Source organism: Priapulus caudatus, unplaced genomic scaffold (assembly GCF_000485595.1).
Source record: "Priapulus caudatus unplaced genomic scaffold, Priapulus_caudatus-5.0.1 Scaffold451, whole genome shotgun sequence".
Lineage (NCBI taxonomy): Eukaryota > Metazoa > Priapulida > Priapulimorpha > Priapulimorphida > Priapulidae > Priapulus > Priapulus caudatus.
Window position 1 is genome coordinate 118281 of NW_014577512.1, and position 14041 is coordinate 132321.

The window sequence follows — 14041 nt, forward strand, 5'->3', positions numbered from 1 at the left end:
GCTGATGGATTTTGATAAGCTTTGTAAATTTTTCTTCCTTAAGCTCGATGTAGTCGCCTAGACCTACAATCGCAGTGTTATGCGCAGACATTAGTTCAATGAGACCACGACCACCATTTTGCCTCTTGATGTACAGTCGCTCTACATCTACTTTTGGGTGGTGGAGACCGTGCATGGTTAGTAGCTTTCTTGTCTTGCGATCTATCTTTTCGATATCTGATCGCAACCAGTTGATCACCCCAAAGCTGTACACGGGGACTGGGAGTGCCAGGCAATTGATCGCTGTTATCTTGTTTTTTTAGGAGAGCTCAGACTTGAGAACTAGGCGAACTCGGCGATAGTACTCCTTAGCAATGTTCTCTTTCATCTTTGCATGCTGAATATCATTACTTTCTCACCATCTTTTTGTCTACACCAAGATATTTGTAGGTGTCCTCGTGGTTCAGACTGTCGTGTAGGGCTGTCTTGTCATTAAGCTCGATATTTCGACTTTTTACTATAGTCCAGTTGCCGAGTAGGTAAATTTGACTGAACGTTGCAATCGGGTATATAAAAGGTTTTTTGTGGTATCCTGATCTTTAGACTATCTTGAACCAGAATCCACCGGGTGCCACTTTGGCACCCTTGGGGAATTTATTTATCACAAAAAATACACATCGTATATTTTCCCATCTGAGTGCGTATAAATTAAGAGGGTAGGCACGCTAAACTTGCAATAACTTCTGTAATATTTGGGCAATCTTAATATATTTAGTATTGTTTTGTTTAGTAAACACTGTATTTGTATGCACAATCCTAGACTAATTACACCCACAACATACGACCATCAGAAGCCACATATGATAAAGTGTTGCGATTCAGAATGTCAGTAGGCAAATACATTGGAGAAAAAGACTTACCTGCAAGAGGTTTATCAGATGTAAGTGGTCACGTGAGTGCATGGTTTGATAATTACGACCTGAATATCTGTACTCCTAATGGTATGCGTGAAACACATGCAATGGCATCTCAGTTAATGCAACAACCGTCCACTACTGCTGTAACTTCACTGACAAAGCCTGAAGCTGCCCCTATGATTATACCAAGAATAAACAAGTTGGAAATGAGAAATCTGAAGTTAGGGGAGCTGGCAGCCGTGCCAATGAAGCATTACCAGGGCCCAAAGAAACCTACACCTCCAGTGATTGACGTTCACGCGTTGGCCCACCACTGGAAGATATTGTAAGTCAAGCGAAGAGTGTAGCATTAGCTCTGGAGTCTGATGTAGCATCGCTAAGCACAGTGATAAAAAATGAACACGAAGGAAAATCTGCAGTAGAGTGGTCAAGACACATGTCAAGCTTGGCAAAGCAGAAAACCTTACCTAAACCACCCACTAAGTACATATCCGGGCCACTGATAGATGCACCACCTGCACACACAGACACTGTCTTAACAACGATGTTGAACACAGAACGATTCATCCAACAACATGGAAGCACTTTTACCCATTTGGTTGCCGATATGCAGCTTTATAAAGTCGTCATGCAGATCAGATTGGCACAGCCAGATAGATGGCAAAACCTGGTAGTGCGCCCAGGAGGTATGAACTTGTTGATATCCTTTATCAGCTGCATTGGTATGCTCATGAAAGGGTCTGGGCTGGAATACCTCCTCAAGTCTGCATTCGGTGGTGTGAAAAATATGTTGAACGGGAAAGCATGGCCTAAAGCCATGCGGGGGTTATGTATGGTTGTGACAGCCATTCTATACGATTTCATTCTTGATAGAGATGTCACTGTGGTGTCCATGCAAATGTACCTAGAGCAAGTCAGGAGTACGCCAACCGGTCGTCTATGGGTTGATTGCCTCATCAAGCCAGTAATGATTGCCCACATGTTCGTACGTGCAGAGAGAGAAGGAGATTGGCACGTACACTGTTACTGTGTCAAACAAATGCTTTGTTACTTCTTTGCCGCTGCACACTAGAATTATGCCAGATATGCTGTCTGGTACCTGATGGAAATGGAGTTCACACTTTCATGTGATGCAAAGGCAATGTTTCTTTGAGGAGAGCATGTTTGTCGACACAAGCAATGTGTCTGGAAATCAGTCTTCAGCGATCAGTTTGGAGAACAGATGTATATTAGATATGAAAAAGCAAAGGGTGATCTTGTAGGTTTGACCCTGTTAGCTGATCAAGTTGCGGGCTGGATACTATCCTATCCCATCTGCAACAGGGTTTCTATGTCCCTGAACACCATGTTCCCAGAAGATGTAAATAAAAACACAGGGGATAAACACAAAGAATGATAGAAGAAACTCAGTGCCTGTTTGACCATGAAGAAGCTGATGTGACCCTTGTGAGCTACATGCTGCATATGATTAGGCAGCAAAGCAAGATGAATATCTAGAACACCTGCGATGACACAGATGTATTTGTGTTGCTTATGTACTTCTACTGAAAGAACAAGCTATCCGCTCAAATTACAATGAAGAAGTTTGATGGAAAAGTGATTGATATCAATGCTTCTGCAAATAAACTTAGTGTCATGTGTCTGCAGCTCTTACCCCTGCATGCTGCGACAGGATGTGACACAGTCTCTTATCCTTATCGCAAAGGAAATGTGGCAACTTTCAATGTATTGATGAAGCATGACAATCTAGGATTAGACATTATTGGTGATCGTGATACACAAGTAGATGATTTGATTGAGGCCGGCGAAAACTTATACTGTCTTCTATATGGTGCCAGGCAGGGTATAAGCTTGAATGCTTTACGTATAAGCTCTTCAGCACGAAAAAGAATTCTTCTTCTATCAGGTCACTGCCACCAACTGATGACGCCTTTGCTAAACATATGAAACGTGCTCACTTACAGGCTATGGTTTGGAAGGCTGCCAAAGAATAATGTCCATCAAACATAGATATTTCAAATTATGGCTGGAAACTTCTTGAAGGCAAACCTCATCCCACTTTTGGAAATGCAACAGTTGCACCTCCAGAACTCATAAAAGTTGTTGCTTGCAGTTGTGCCTCAAACAAGCCATGACATACTCAAAAGTGCAGTTGTAAGGATAGTGGATTGTGCAAATGTGAGGCTGATGATAAGTGTCACAATGAACACACTGCTAGACATGTTTCTAGTGAGCAATCTGAGATGCATATTGACAGTGAGAGTAACAGTTCAGATAAACTTTCCATATCAGATGATTCATACCTGAATTAAAGGTGAGATGTGTAAATGTATAAATGATATCTGATGTATAATGTATTTATATAATTATTAGAACATAGTAGAACATGTAAATGTTAGAATATTATCACTACATAATTGTGTGCTAAGACTCAACTACCATCTAAAAGTTTTATATAGAGACAGTTTGAAATATACATGTGTAATAGACAGGAAATCTATGGCTTCGCTGATGATCATTTTAGATTCCTGGTTTTTGATGGTCATATGTTGTGGGTGTAATTAGTCTAGGATTGTGCATGAGTGTTTAATGAGCAAAACAATACCAAATATTTGAAGATTGACCTAATATTACAGAAGTTATTGCAAGTTTAGTAAGTCTACTCACTTAATTTTTATGCACTCAGCTGGGAAATTATACGATGTGTATTTTTTGTGATAAAAAAAATTCCCAAGGGTGCACAGTACACCCGCGTGGGATTCTGTTCAGGATAGTCTAAAGATCAGGAAACCACAAAAAAACCGTGTATATACCCGATTGCAACGTTCAGTCATTTGGCAACCGGCTACTAGCTTGCAGGGCGTGTACAGGATTTGTACCAGGGGGGAGGGGGTGGTCTAACCGTAACCCAAACTTGCAAGCACGCGAAAATTTTGAAATTAGACCCCCTTAGAGGCGTTTTCTGCGCGAGCAGGGGGGCTCCAGGGGGTCCGACCACGGGGGCCGGCCAGGGGGTACGGTCCCCTGTACACGCCCCTGGCTTACCACCTTTTAAGATTGCGGTTGCACACTTTTCCAAGCCGAACTCCATTTTGATGTCATCAATGAATGCTTTGACTGTTACCAAGGCCTGCTCCAGCTCATATTCGTTCTTGGTGAACAGTTTAAGGTCAATCATGTAGAGCAGGTGGCTGATGGTGTTGTTATTATTATTATTATTAGTAGTAGTAGTAGTAGTATTATTAGTATTATTATTATTATACATATTATTATTATTATTCATTTCATTATATATATCGTAACAGTTTACATGTTATTTTTTTTAAATATGAAAGAAACTACCACATCATCATACACTGTTAGGGCACCACCAACGCGCTATCGACAGACTGGGATTTCGCCTGTTTCGTTACACTTGTTAGCTCAGTAGTGATAAATCTACGCGCTGCAGTTTAAGCTACGCTACGGTACACAAAACTTATCCCCCACTATTAAGCTATTCTACGCTAAATTGCGTGTAGGCAATCCAGTGCCAGGCGCGGGCTAAACTGCTTTATACGCATGCGTTTGGGTCACATAAAAGTACAGTGGCGTCTAAAATTGTCTCTGAAATTTTGTGCTTGATCTTCACTTCATTAGCGTATGCTCATATAGTGTAAACAACCCGGTTCGTTTGATCGCAAATAGAAGTAGTAACTGGAACGACGACGAGGTAAAGTCTGGTTGCAATGTGGTCAGAAGAATCTATCCCGAAAAAGGCATGGAAAGGCATAAATAATAATGTGCATGTTTATGCTTGCAAATTTGCCGATTTTATATCCAGGAGATATAATATATATCATGGGAATATCCCGATTCTATTATACGCCGGTTGTAGCTTCTTCTGTGTATTTGGTTGCCTGTTAATACTCTTCTGCTATTGCAATTGGTCAGTATATGAATCTTAATAATGTCATCGGCGGTGCTGTTGTTTTGCCGTCATTTCTGTATACACCAGCAAATGATTCTTCCCGGAATGAGCGGATTAGTTGTGGGTGTAAGATGTTATATACCTCCCCACTGCAGTCTGCGTACAAATACTCAGATATAGCCTGCCGCCCGCCCCCTTCCACCATCACTATTCCTACTGCCGCAGAATCACGATGTCGGCGAAAAGGCACTGCGTTCCTAATCTTATATATTATTGGTTTCTGTTCCAACGTTGTTTGCAGACGTCGCAGAGACACGGTGATAACGTGGTATTTGACACACGTCCGGCTGTCACTGCCGCGTGTCATAGCGCACTCCTCTTCACGTGCAACGCAAACAGCAAAGTTCGTTAAACATAACTGGAAATAATCTATACTGTCGGTATACTCGTGAATGTAAACGGCGTTGCTAAGGGGTAAAGTGCGCCGCCTCAGCACCGTAGCACAGAAGCAGAAGCTTCTGTTAGTCTCTATATACACAGGTATCTCTTTGCTCGGCAACAGTTGTTCCTCCGCAAAACACTTTGCATTAGCACTACCTACGTAGACTTTTACTTCGCCACAGGTGTGCACGTGGTGGAGTGAACTGCTGCATGGGTACAGCCAAACAAACCTGTACATAAGAGTCACTCATGAGCAACGCCAAAAATCCCCTTTACAGACAGTTGTCTATGGGGGTGATTTTACCGTGTAACCACCACTCATTGCCAACGCAAAGTATCCTTTATAGACAAGTCTTCGTTCTATAGCCAGTAACCACTAGCATAGGTGCGCCTACCGTGAGGTGCGCCTACCGTTATAAGGTGTTAACCTCGCTTTGAGCTATCGTACACAACCTTGTCTATGAAGGCTCATTTACGCATACGACAAGACGTTGACTATCCCTGTTATTACCTATTAACTCGGGTAGATTACAATTATATGACATAGGATTCCGAAACCATCATGATTATACCCATATATGCTTTCACGGCTTACAGCCAGGCAATCGCGATAATGTGCTTCATAATCATGCATGCATTCACGTAACATCTGCGTAGCTTGATGCGTTTATACAATTCCACCCCGCTTACACATTTCCCCCTTCTCTCTCTCTCTCTCTCTCTCCCTCTCTCTCTCTCTCTCCTCTCCTCTCTCTCTCTCTCTCTCTCTCTCTTCTCTCTCTCTCTCTCTCTCTCTCTCTCTTTCTCGCTCTCGCTCTTACTCGCTCTCGCTCTCACTTTTTCTGACGCTCTCTCGATCTTTCTCTCTCTCGCTATATAACTATTCCTTTCTCGCAGCCTGTTTTTCTCTCGTCCTTTCTCATGCTTTCCCTCTCGAACTTTGTCGATGGCTCTCTCTCTCTCTCTCTCTCTCTCTCTCTCGTTCTATTTCTCTTTATATTCATGGTATTAATGCGTGCCTGCGTAAAACCTACAAATTACCGTAATGCGAAACCGCTTAGATACAACCGATGCATAATGCAAGCAACCCATTATGAAAACTTAACATGAACATAATGCGACAAACGTTTAGCAACCAAATTGTCTATTGCACGAGCTTTTACGCGCTAGTGTGTGCGCACACATTCTGTAGGACTACTGCGACAAAATTGATTATTAGCTTTTACGTCCATGAAGTATTCGTATTTGCAGGGGTGAGTAATAACAAATTTGTCAAATAGTGACAATTTGTCATCATTCACCCCTGCTATTTGCAATAATATCGTTTTTGCCACTATTTTTCATTTCCCGAATCGGCCGCCAGGGGCCACTCCCGCATGCTCTGAAAATTTGCCAAAATTTGCCGATTAAGTAAATAGAACTGGCAGTCTCCCCCCAAAATTTGCCGATTAAGTAAATAGAACTGGCAGTCAGTCATCATTATGATTCATTGCGTATGAATGTCACAAGGTCGACACACGTAGAGATTCTCCCGCTGGGTCGGAAATGAAGTCTCGGGTGCGATTATACTTAATGAGAGCATATGGGTATCCCGCGGGTAACACGAAAAACGACTGACTATGCGCAAGCCGCCGTAAACTTTGGCGATGCAACTACTGCCCGTGCACTTTCCATCTACCCACAGTGGTACGTAGAGTAATGAAGAACAGCTACCCTCACGCTACGTCAGCGTTTTGTCACAGCATGCACCGACTGATTACATTTCTGGTCAGGGTGGGCATTAGGCCTTGCCAACGTCAGGCAATCTGTCGTAGAAACATATCATTACTTCCACCCACTGCATTCGAAACTACAATTTCGGCTACTTGCAAATTGCTAAATGCGATTTCAGCTGTAACGGGTTGAAGGCCTGTAGTATACGTGATCCCGACACTATATGTGGCGCTGACTCTATCATCATCATTCGGCGTCATCAACAGATACGAAGCAATATCGCACCATCCTAATTACATATGCCCCGCATCTCACAAACACGCGTAATATTTACACATCAAGGCTGATTCATCTAAATCATCTGGAAATTGACCATTTTGATTGCACAACCTTCTAAGAGGATAGATTATACACACATATCGAAACAAGACATATGCGACGATAATAATTTTCTTTGAAATCGAGCGCATAAATTAATGTCAAATATTGGTTTTACAATCGCAGGCGTAATCCCATCCTGCACATCCTATCGCACGGATGAGCATGAGCATGCAAGAAGCTGCGGTTGGGGCTCACACCAATCAATTCACTTTCGCATTCATTCAGAGACACGTATGAACCTCGATCCACGTTGAATTCGTGTCCGTTCCTCGTGCATGCAGAGTGGCTGGCCGCATCCAAGTTCAATAGCTCGCGACAGGCTTTGCCTATTAATCCGGGTCAATGAACGACATTTAGACACGACTTAGTGTTGTGCATTGCTATAGGCGGTAGCATCCTTGGCAGTACCATATGACACCTTTCACACATTCTCTTGTGAGGCACAAGGCGACACCACGCGACGATTGCAATTAATGACAAACCTTCAACGAAATGTGCACGTATAGCCCTATCCGTAACCAGTATATATTTCTGCTTTCATTATATAGATTCTGCTGAAGTACAGTCAGGGAAGGATGCGATAAGGGTGCAAGAAACGCGCGCATTGTTATCATCCCGTGTTTGATAATTCCCTGTCTAGTGCGTTGAAATACTAGTTGAATGTCTAGTGTGTTGATGCATGAGTATTTGTATACAAGTGTTGTAAAACAGTTGATGGCGTTGCATGGGGCTAGCTGGGTTGGGGCTCACATCAATCAATTCACTTTCGCATTCATTCAGAGACACGTATGAACTCCACGTTGAATTCGTGTCCGTTCCTCGTGCATGCAGAGTGGCTGGCCGCATCCAAGTTCAATAGCTCGCGACAGGCTTTGCCTATTAATCCGGGTCAATGAACGACATTTAGACACGACTTAGTGTTGTGCATTGCTAGGCGGTAGCATCCTTGGTAGTACCATATGCACCTTTCACACATTCTCTTGTGAGGCACAAGGCGACACCACGCGATCGATTGCAATTAATGACAAACCTTCAACGAAATGTGCACGTATAGCCCTATCCGTAACCAGTATATATTTCTGCTTTCATTATATAGATTCTGCTGAAGTACAGTCAGGGAAAGATGCGATAAGGGTGCAAGAAACGCGCGCATTGTTATCATCCCGTGTTTGATAATTCCCTGTCTAGTGCGTTGAAATACTAGTTGAATGTCTAGTGTGTAGATGCATGAGTATTTGTATACAAGTGTTGTAAAACAGTAGATGGCGTTGCATAGGCAGCAGGCCTGAATAAGCATCGAACAAGAATTAATGATAAATACTCACAGTGCTTCGTCGCATACGTAATATAGACTTTATTCAGGCTAAATAACCATAAATTCAAGGTCTAAACTCAGATCGAAACTTTTGCCAGCTAAATGATGCGCATTTTTAGAAAGTAGTCGGATCCCGTTCAAACACAAAAATGGTCGACCGGTCACCATGGCTACACCACTTACCGCCATAGCACAATTACACGACAAACCCAATCTCACTTCTAATGTCTTCCAGATGTCCAAGAGGCAACTATACCATGCGCGCATAATGCAAATTAGTTATACAACTCTAGTTCCGAATTTTACCGCAATAAAACGCATTTTCCAGGGACGAAATAGTGCAACATTGGTGAACAATTGGCGGAAGGCTACTGTTGTATGCCACCCATAGTGCCCATGCACCGTGGCACACACGTCTAATCGATAACCTGACTAATACAATCACAAAACAATTCATCGGCTTTCCGATTGGTCGTCACATCACATGTTAGCCGATAGGCTAATGAGCCGGTAATGATTTAATGGAGGTCACGTGTCGTAAGCAGCCTGATCATAGCCGTATAACAAAACGGGGATTTTGAGAAAAACAGCACTAAATAAACTTTGAAGAATTCTATATTGGTATACCTCTATAATAATAACCTATCTAGATATAATCTCTAATTATACTACATATTAATGTTGCAATCGAACTTAGCATTTCAAGCTCACAAAGGGTTGTTTTCAAAATTCCACATCTGTAATGAAGCTTGTGTCGTATAGTGTACCAGGGATTGTAACGTTTGGCGCGTTTAAGAGGTTACCATTAGATAGCACGAGATTAATAGAGAGAAACGTAGATATGTATGACAGCAACAAGATGTAATTTACAACGCTAGTTCTATTTTCCTTTACCAACAGACTACAATTACTATAATCCCTCTAGGGAGCAAATGTCGCGTACAGGTTCGTTGCCTTAAATAGACGATAACACATACACAATTCTCAAGATAGTTTAGCAGTTTAAAGTAGTTTACAAACTCAAAGTAGTTTACAGACACAACATAACAAGCAAACAAGTCAATGTAGAAACCAAACCATACTCACAATCTAACGTAGGCGACTCTCTCCCTCTCTGCTCTAAAACGTGCCTTTTTATTCAGAATTTCGTTCTAATTAGGCTGGCCAAACCACGTGACTTAAGTATGTCCCGCGTTTCGTCAGCACGATCACTTTCCTTTCTTTCAATAGGGATCGAGGGGGAGAGACCACTGCCCTATTTGAGTGTGCTGCCTTGGCACTAATGATGCCCGTGATTGATTAGTCACCCGAGGCCAGTTCCTGTCACCGAATCTGCCTGTGTGATTTCTTATGAATGAGAATGGCTGAATTTGCTTCATTACACATCGAAAAACTACAGCGGAAATGGCACACTGTTTTTTGTGAAAGGTTGACTCGATGATTTTGTAATAATTTGCTCATCCCGTTTTAAGCAATCACACGGCTGAACGATATTGGGCTAGTTTAAAAGAATAGAAATAGGAGAATAGAATATGCTGAGTAAAGATGAAGTTTCTGCAGTCGCACAGGACCGCAAACTTTAACTAGTAAGGGTGGCTATATATAGTACAAGAAAGTTACAGTTATATAGTTCTTAAGTTAACCGTGTTATAGGGCAAACTGAGCAATTCAAATTCGATTCATAACCGCACAGTGATGTATCCATGCAGATATAGATACCTACTCACTGATACTATAAGTAAATATGATCATTATTTAAAATATAAATGAAAAACATTGGACATTTTTAAGAACGAACAAGACTGATGATTATAATATGGCAGATGATAAATTGGAGTATGTATATTCTTCTTCTTCTTCTTTCAGCGTGTTCAATTCTGAACATGTGCCAATCTATCGTAGCTATTCTCCATTGGGTTTTTGTGGCAAGATACAGCAGTGATTTGTCATCACCTTCCGCAGATTATTCTACATTTATATGCGACATGTTCAGAATATGCATCGTGATCCGAGCGACGAAGGATACACAGTTCCTAATGTTGAGCCCCAGATGTTTACACCTTAAGAAAACTTATTTTCCTGGCCTGAGTTTGGACCCACGGCCTTCGCGTCAAACACAATAATCACTGTACCACGGCAGCAGCTCTGTTATGATTATGAATACACCAAGCAGAACTTCCCCCTGCTCCACACGGCAAGCAACATCACGACACACACGGTGGCGGTGGTTGTTGAGCGCCTTGTTTTTGTAGAGCGCCTTTGTTCGGTCGGATATAATCACCGATATAATATGTCTCGGTTATCACTGGTAATAATAATATGTGTCCTGGCGGATGCTTTGGCTGATATAGTGATGATGCCGTTTGTTGGTCTATATATTTTTCTAACAGCTCCTTTAATGCCCTCGCAGATGTACAGGCTGTTTCTGAGAGTGGTGCATACCCCCCCATGCACCTGTTTGTGAACTGGACAGCATCCAGTAGGCAGGTGTTTTGGTCACCGTCGGTACCTAGCTCTCTCAAACGCGCATCAGCCTCGAAATAGAACAGCACTAACGTAACATTAGAAGAAGATTCGTCAAGCGCGGCTTTGCAACCACAGTGGCCTGAAATAATTTGCTCATCTTATGTAGAATAATCAATGGTGGGAGAAATGTGGCATTCATTCGCTGGGAGTGGATAACACGTACCGGGATAATGTGAATGGGACGGTCCTCCACGTCATAGGTGTAAACAAAAACATCCTTCACGCAACCACACACAAATCGATCGTAGGCACGAGATTTTTTATAATTCAGGAATCTTTTCATGTTTAGAAAGGGGTAGGCTAAAATATGAGATAGGTTACAAGATCTGGGTAAGTGAGTCCTGGGAACAAGTTGGGATCCGAATTCCATTCTCGACTGTCTATGGCTATTTGGTACAGATCTCGCTTCTCGATACAGGAGGTTTTCTCGATCTATCGACCTTATTCTGCTTCATCCAGCGACTCAACATACTTCTCTATAATACAGATGGCTATAGTGAATACTTTGGATAGATAGAATAATTCACGAAGATCATTTATAGACGTACGTACCTACGCTTTGCACATTCAATTTGACAACAAAACTGACTGCCGCGTACGTTGGCCGACCGATCGGGGTTCCAGGTAATACTGCCATCAGGAGTGTCGTAATATAGATATTATGAGACTCCTGTTGCTCCTTGTGCTAGCTCCTCTTTATATTATATTATCAGGAGTGTCGTCATTTATATCAATATATGTCATATATAATGTATATAATGTCTAGCACATATATGTTATATTATGACATAGGTCTCTATTATGACTCTTCTGATATTATCAGCCTGATATTATGACACTCGTGCTGTTATTATAGTTCAAAGCACGGCATTCTATTCCCCTGCATATTCTCTAACTAACGAAATGTACTATTATTTTCCGAGCCACGTTTCCCATTAGAGGCAGATGGTTTATGCCCTTTTTAACAAAGTATTAAAATTTCATATCACTTAATGAAAAGATTTTAAATGTTATATCGTGAACTGATGTTATATTATGTTATAATACATCGCCGTAACAAAATCAACCTAATATATTATGTAACAATGTGCACACAATTTTCATGTACAGAAATACAATCACAACTAGAAAGAAGGCACTCGGGGAGTGCGACTCCTCCGCATACGCGATCACTACACCTGTGATATTTTGTAGGCTGAGGTTGCTACTTGTAATGGATGACGTTGACGTTGGTTTGTTTTTTGTACTGAACCAATCGAATATCTGCCTGTGCTTTTTGATTTTGCATGTTTACGTGCATGTATGTATGATATTGATTGTGGGATGTCATTTATTTATGTATGTCTTTTTGTTCGCTGGATTTGTTAATTCTAATAGAACAGAAATGCACACTCAGACATACATGTAACTTGCATGCACAGCAGATATATTGAGTCGTGTTTAATGCACATTTAACTAGATGTATATTAACAAGGAGGAATATGTTAGACCTCTAAATACATCGTACAAGCAATTAAAACAATGAAAATGGGAAATTGTGTACGTGTATATTTGTATGCAATCTGCAAATGTGCAATGTGCATGCTAAATGCATAACTACGAACTGGCTTCTTCTACAGCGCAGTGAACACACTCTGCCACACACAACACGGCTGGAAATACCGTCTGGACCCCCCCCCCGCCCCGCGTTAGCAATTGTACGGTCCTTCCGCTATGACCCAGCGTTGGAAATATACTTAATGACAATATACTTAATTATTATATGATAATAAGGTCAATGTCACTCAGAATCAATAGGGTTCCAGCGCTCCATAAGATGCACATGTGGACCAAGGTTGAAGTGTCTACCTCTTACGGTTGCAAAGATATCGAGCGGACAGACACACATATATATACATACAAACGAGCACGAAAACGATATCCTCCGCTGCACTACGTGCGGAGGATAATAAGGTTGTTATTTCTTGAATCACTACCTCTTCAGGGCCAGTTGATGTTGTTACGCGGCGGTATACAATAGGCGCGTTCACACACAAGAAAAACCGCGCTGCTCAGCCCGCTAATATCGGAGATAATAGTGAGCTAATTGTGTCGTTGTTTACACAGGCGAATATCTCGCTAATCGCAGCGGTGCAAATATCACGCCGTGGTGCAAATAAGTGAGCTGATTCCAAATTAGCCCAGTCGGAAGTGGTCTTAGGAGCGGGCTATTTGGACCGCGATTTAGTGAGCTAATTGCGTTCACACTTGTAAAAAGCTCAGTTTTTCTAGCGAGCTACAAAAACCGGGTTTTGCAGCCCGCTAATTTGCGCCAGTGTGAACGCACCTAATACATCTCGGCACTTTGCATCAATCATTGCTCTACGGGTTTGTTGAAACCATAGAAATAATATAGATACACTCTATCTATATTATTTCTATGGTTGAAACTCAGATTAAGGACGTCAATCGCAGCTTGACTCGCATGCAAATTGAAGTGTCCAGCTGTGAAATTTGCCTAGCGACTAGCAGGAGTATGACGTAGTGTATTGGCATCTCACACAAGTAAAATCAGGATTGAATAAATAAGAATTCCCAGATATGTCGATATACTATGAATAAACTGTTCACATAGCATGCTGCGTTTTACGCGCTAGCATGTTGAATCAAATTTGCATCAATTAATCGCTTTCCAGATACAGATGCTGTAGAGCACACTGTTTACTGACTCGCACCGATAAAACAGGCATTGTCTTTAATTATTAATGTATCGAGCGTCACAAATCCCTTGGGTAGGGCCTACATCAACGCATTGTTAGGAGGCAGAGAGAGAGAGAGAGAGAGAGAGAGAGAGAGAGAGAGAGAGAGAGAGGGGGGAGA